This window comes from Vombatus ursinus, unplaced genomic scaffold, assembly GCF_900497805.2.
Source record: "Vombatus ursinus unplaced genomic scaffold, bare-nosed wombat genome assembly UNPS02014812.1, whole genome shotgun sequence".
NCBI classification, from domain to species: domain Eukaryota; kingdom Metazoa; phylum Chordata; class Mammalia; order Diprotodontia; family Vombatidae; genus Vombatus; species Vombatus ursinus.
In genome coordinates, this window is record NW_020954590.1 from 1,466,316 (window position 1) to 1,472,315 (window position 6,000).

The window sequence follows — 6,000 nt, forward strand, 5'->3', positions numbered from 1 at the left end:
AGTGGATTGAGTTCTGGGGAGGCAGGAAAACCTCAGTTCAAATTCAGCCCCAGACACTTATTAACTCTGTGACCCTGAGCAGTAACTTAACCTTCTTTGTCTCAGTTTCCTCATCTGTAAAATGAGTTGGAAAAAGAAATGGTAAAGCACTCCAGTATCTTTGCCAAGAAAACTCCGGATGGGGTCACAATGGGTCAGTAACTACTGAAGCAACTGAATAACTGTTGAGACATGCTTGTTTCACCTCCTTTCTTGATAATATATTGGATTATATATTTCTAAGAGACTTTGCTATTGAATCTCTCTCCAACTCCCTCATTCACTGGAGGCATAATAGGTGGAATAGGCTATTCTTTTTACCACTCCCCATGACCCATCATTAATCATCATCTATGTATGATCGGACTATTTTTTATTTTTAGTTTTTTGCCATATTGTATATGTCATGTTCACTCTCATGTAGTAGCTAAGTGGATAGAGCACTGGACCTAAAATTAGGAAGACCTCAGTTCAAATCCAGCTTCAGACACTTACTTTCAGTAAGCTTTCAGTGGATCTAAAGTTGAAAGGGATTTCAGAGGACAGCTACTCTAACCCACTTATTTTTAAAATGAGGAAACTGAGGTCCAGGGAGATTAAATATCTTGCCCAAGGTCACAAAGGTAGAAAGCTTCAGAAATAAGATTTGAACCCAGGTTCTTTGACTCCAGAGCCACTGCTCTTTCTGCTGAACAATATTGCTTCTTTAATATTCTTGATGATATATTTTATGCCACTTCCTATGCACATGTCCTTCTTAGCAATATAGTACATTTATTTAAACCATCCATACTTCTCTGTATTGGCCTTCATTGTGCCACTTCAGTTTATAAGAATGTGGCTCATTGTCATTATCATCATCACTATTATTATCATTACCAACATCATAATCATCACTCATATTTATACAGTAGCTTACTGATTATGCAGCATGATGTAATGGATAGCCATCTTCAGGGTGGGAGGGGGAGGGAATTAGGAATTAGGGAGACCTGGGTTAAAATTCTACCTCAGACCCTTGCTTAGCTGTGTGACCCTGTACAAATCATTTAATCTTTCTAGGTGTCATTTTCTTAATCTATAAAATAAGGGAGTTAGACTTTAGAACCTCGTGGCTTTAAATCTATTGTTGTTGATACCCAGGAAACTGAAGCTCAGAAAAGGTTGTCACTTTCTCCCAAGGACACAGAACCAATGTACTGTAGACCTAGAACTAATAACCGGGTTCTTCCTGAGTACCACCTAGATTGTTCTTTCATCGCACCATGTAGCCTCATTTTAAATGCACTAGGAATAACAAATAGCAAAAGGCTTTTATTGTCAAAGATACATTAAAATTTGCTTTAAACCATCTAAGCATTTATTAGGCTTTTATTAGTCAGGTGCTGTCATTATCCCAATTTTATTATTTTTTAATTTATTTAAAAATTATTATACATATAGTATAATATATAGTATAATTATAGTATATACATAATATATATTATAATATATAGTATAATTTTTAAACAATCATTTAAAAATTTTTGATTTCCGTATTATCTCCCTCCCTTCTGTCCGTCCTCATTCCTTGAAAAGATAAGCAATTTGATATCAATTATAGATGTGAACTCATGCAAAACATATTGGCCATGTTGCAAAAGAAAACATGTATAAAAATAAAACAAGAAAAATGAAGAAAATTTAAAAAAATATGCTTAAATTTGCATTATTCAGAGTTCATTAATTCTCTCTCTGGATTTAGATAGTGTTTTCCATTATACATCTTTTGGAATTGTCTTGGATCATTGTCTTGATAAGAGTAGCTAAGTCTTACAATTGATCATACTTAGAATATTGTTGTTGCTGTGTACAATGTTCTCTTCGTTCTGTTCACTTCACTTTGCAAGAGTTCATATAAGACATCCCAGGTTTTTCTGAAATCATCCTGCTCATCATTTCTTATAGTACAATAGTATTCCATCACAATCATATGCTGCTTGTTTAGCCATTCCCCAATTGATGGGCATCCCCTCAGTTTCCAATTTTTTGCCACAGCAAAAAGATCTGCTATAAACATTGTTGTACAAATAGGTTCTTTTCCCTTTTCTGTGATCACTTTAGGAAATAGACCTAGTAGTAGTATTGCTGGATCAAAGAGTATGCACAGTTTGATCCCCATTTTACAGTTGAGGAAATTGAGGCAAACAAAGATTAAGTGACTTCCCCAGGGTTACACAGATAGTAAGTGTCTGAAGCTGCATTTGAACTGAGGTCTTCTTAACTTTAGGTTGAATGCTGTATCCATTTAGCTGTTACATGAGAGTGAACATGATATATACAATATAATATGAAAATAAAGAATAGTCTGATCATACAAAATGATGATTAATGGTGGGTCATGGGGAGTGGTAAAAAGAATAGCCTATTCCACTTATTATGCCTCCAGTGAATGAGGGAGTTGGAGAGAGATTCAATAGCAAAGTCTCTCAAAAATACAGCAGCATGCTGCTCGGGGTCCCTTCCAAGACTGCATGTCATATGATCTGGCATGCTATGAAAAATGAAGCAGCAAAAAACCATCATTAAAGAAGGAAGCTTACAATCATGGGGGCGGAGCCAAGATGGCAGAGGGAAAGCAGTGACTTGCTAGAGCTCTCTCCCAAACCCCTTTAAATACCTACAAAAAATGACTAAACAAATTCTAAAGCAGCAGAACCCACAGAAAAACAGAGTAAAACAAATTTCCAGCCCAAGACAACCTGGATGGCTGATCGGAAAGGTGTATCGCGCCGGGCTGGAAGAGGAGCACAGTGTAGTGTGGGCATGCAGGCCACAGCGACCCTGAAGCAGGCCTCAGAGGACTGAATTGTGGGCAGCTGTGGTGGTTTCCAGACTTCTCAACCTACGAATGCCAAAGACAACTTAGAAGGTCAATGGGAAAAGTCTGTTACTGCGGTGAGAGAAGAAGCTAGATCTCAGCCACCCCAAAGGCAGCAGCTGGCTTCTGAGCTTCCCACCCACAGACAGAGAGGGAATCGAGTGGCTGATTAGAGGGGGATTGCAAGGATCTCTTTGCCAGGGCTGAGGCAGGAATCTCTTGCTTTGCTTTTGCTTGGATCTGGGTCACAGTTCTGAGGGGTGGTCCTGGGGCAAGGAGGAGCACTGGCGTGGTAGAGCTTGTTGTGGTGGTGGAGAGAAAACACCTCACCCCTTATCATAGCACCTTGGAAACACTGACACTTCTCAGGTCTCTAGAAGTATCTCTGAAAACAGCTGTACAAACCCCCAAAGCTTGGGACAGTACATTCTCCATATTGGAAACAGATTCTTACCTTAACAAAGAGTTTAAAACTCAAGTAATTGGTTGGGATCATGAGCAAGCAGCGTAAAAAGAGTCAGACTATATTATCTTACTTTGGTGACAAAGAAGATCAAAACATACAACCAGAAGAAGAAGACAAAGTCAAAGCTCCTACATCTAAAACTTCCAAGAAAAATATGAATCAGTCCCAGGCCTTGGAAGAGCTCAAAAGGGATTTTGAGAAGCAAGTAAGAGAAGTAGAGGAAAAACTGGGAAGAGAAACGAGAGTGATACAAGAAAATCATGAAAATCAAGTTAACAGCTTGCTAAAGGAGACCCAATAAAATACTGAAGAATAACACCTTAAAAAATAGCCTAACCCAAATGGCAAAAGAGGTCCAAAAAGCTAATGAAGAAAAGAATGCCCTAAAGAGCAAAATTGGACGAATAGAAAAGGAAGTCCAAAAGATTACTGAAGAAAATACTTCCTGAAAAATTAGAATAGAGCAATCGGAAGCTAGTGACTTTATGAGAAATCAAGACACTGTAAAACAAATCCAAAAGAATGAAAAATTAGAAAACAATGTGAAATATCTCATTGGAAAAACAACTGACTTGGAAAATAGATCCAGGAGAGAGAATTCAAAAATTATTGGATTATCTGAAAGCCATGATCAAAAAAAGAGCCTAGACATCATCTTTCAAGAAATTATCCAGGAAAAATGTCCTGATATTTTAGAACCAGAGGGCAAAATAGAAATTGAAAGAATCCACCGATCTCCTCCTGAAACAGATCCCCAAAGTAAAACTCCTAGGAATATTGTAGCCAAATTCCAGAATTCCCAGGTCAAGGAGAAAATATTACAAGCAGCCAGAAAGAAATAATTCAAGTATTGTGGAAACACAATCAGGATAACACAAGATTTAGCAGCTTCTACATTAAGGGACCGCAGGGCATGGAATATAATATTCTGGAGGGCAAAGGAGATAGGATTACAACCAAGACTCACCTACCCAGCAAAACTGAGTATAATTCTTCAGGGGAAAAAATGGTCATTCAGTGAAATAGAAGACTTTCAAGCATTCTTGATGAAAACACAAAAGCTGAATAGAAAATTTGACTTTCCAATACAAGACTCAAGTGGAAAATGAAGAGGTAAACAGGAAAGAGAAATCATAAGAGACTTATTAAGGTTGAATTGTTTACATTCCTGCATGGAAAGATGATATTTGTAACTCATGAGACCTTTGTCAGTACTAGGGTACTTGGAGGGAAAAAAATTATATGTATATATATGTATATATATACATATATATAGATAGATGGATGGATGGATGGATGGATAGATAGATAGATAGAGGGCACAGGGTGAGTTGAAGATGAAGGGGTCATATCTGGAGAATAAAATTAAGGGGTGAGAGAGGATTATACTAGGAGAAGAAGAAAGGGACGGGTAGAATGGGGTAAATTATCTCACAAAAAAACAGAAAAAAAAGGCTCTTACAGTGGAGGGGAACCAGGGGAAGGTGAGAGGAAATGAGTGAATCTTATTCTCATAGGATTTGACTTAAGGAGGGTATAACACACACACTCAATTGGGTATGGACATCTGTCTTACCCTACAGGAAAATAGGAGGGGAAGGGGACAAGAGAGTAGGGGAATGATAGAGAGGAGGGCAGATTGGGAAAGGGGGCAATCAGAAGCAAATACTTCTGTGGAGGGACAGGGTCAAAATAAAGAATAGAATGAATGGGGGGGGCGGGATACGATTAAGGGAAATAGAGTTAGTTTTTCACAGCATGTCTACTATGAAAGTGTTATGCATAACTGCACAAGTGTAGCCTATATTGAGTTGCTTGCCTTTTCAATGAGGGTGGGTGGGGAGGGAGGAAGGGAGAAAATTTGGAACCCAAAGTTTAAAAAAACACATGTTTAAAAAAATGTTTTCACATGCAACTGGGAAATAAGCAATACAGGAAATGGGGTACAGAAATCTCTCCTGCCCTGCAGGAAAATAGAAGGGGAAGGGGGAGAGAGATAGTAGGGAAAGCAGACTAGGGGAAGGGGTATTCAGAATGCATACCATCTTGGGGTGGGGGGAGAGGCTAGATGGGGTGAAAATTTGGAACTCAAACTCTTGTGGAAGTAAATGTTGAAAACTAAAAATAAAAAAAAAATAAATTAAAATAAAAAAAATAAAAAAATAAAGGAAGGAAGATTTCTTAGGATTTCTTGTCACTGGAGTGGGATAACAGCTGACTACTTAGTTCCAGCATGAAATCAAGGGAATCATCTGTAGAAGTCCAAATCACTGATCTGGTCTCTACAAATATTCCTTTTCCAGGAAAGAACTCTATACCATAATCCTCATCCACCTTTGGTGTCCACCTATCACCCAACCTTCACCCACGGCTCCAAGAAGCTATAACATGTGCAGCAGCAACACTTTGGTAAAACTTTCTCAGCAGACAGGCTAAACCAGATCGAGGGTAATCAACAGGCCACAAACCCATTGGTGAGTTAGGAGGAATGTCTATCCCAAGCATGTGAAGGCTGCTTCTGGTGGAATGGACATATGGAAACAATTTGTTCTGATAGCCAAGAAGGAGGCTGAAGCAGGAGTGCTTAGAGCTTGGTCAGACAGTGAAGATGCCAAAGTCATCCACTGCATACTAG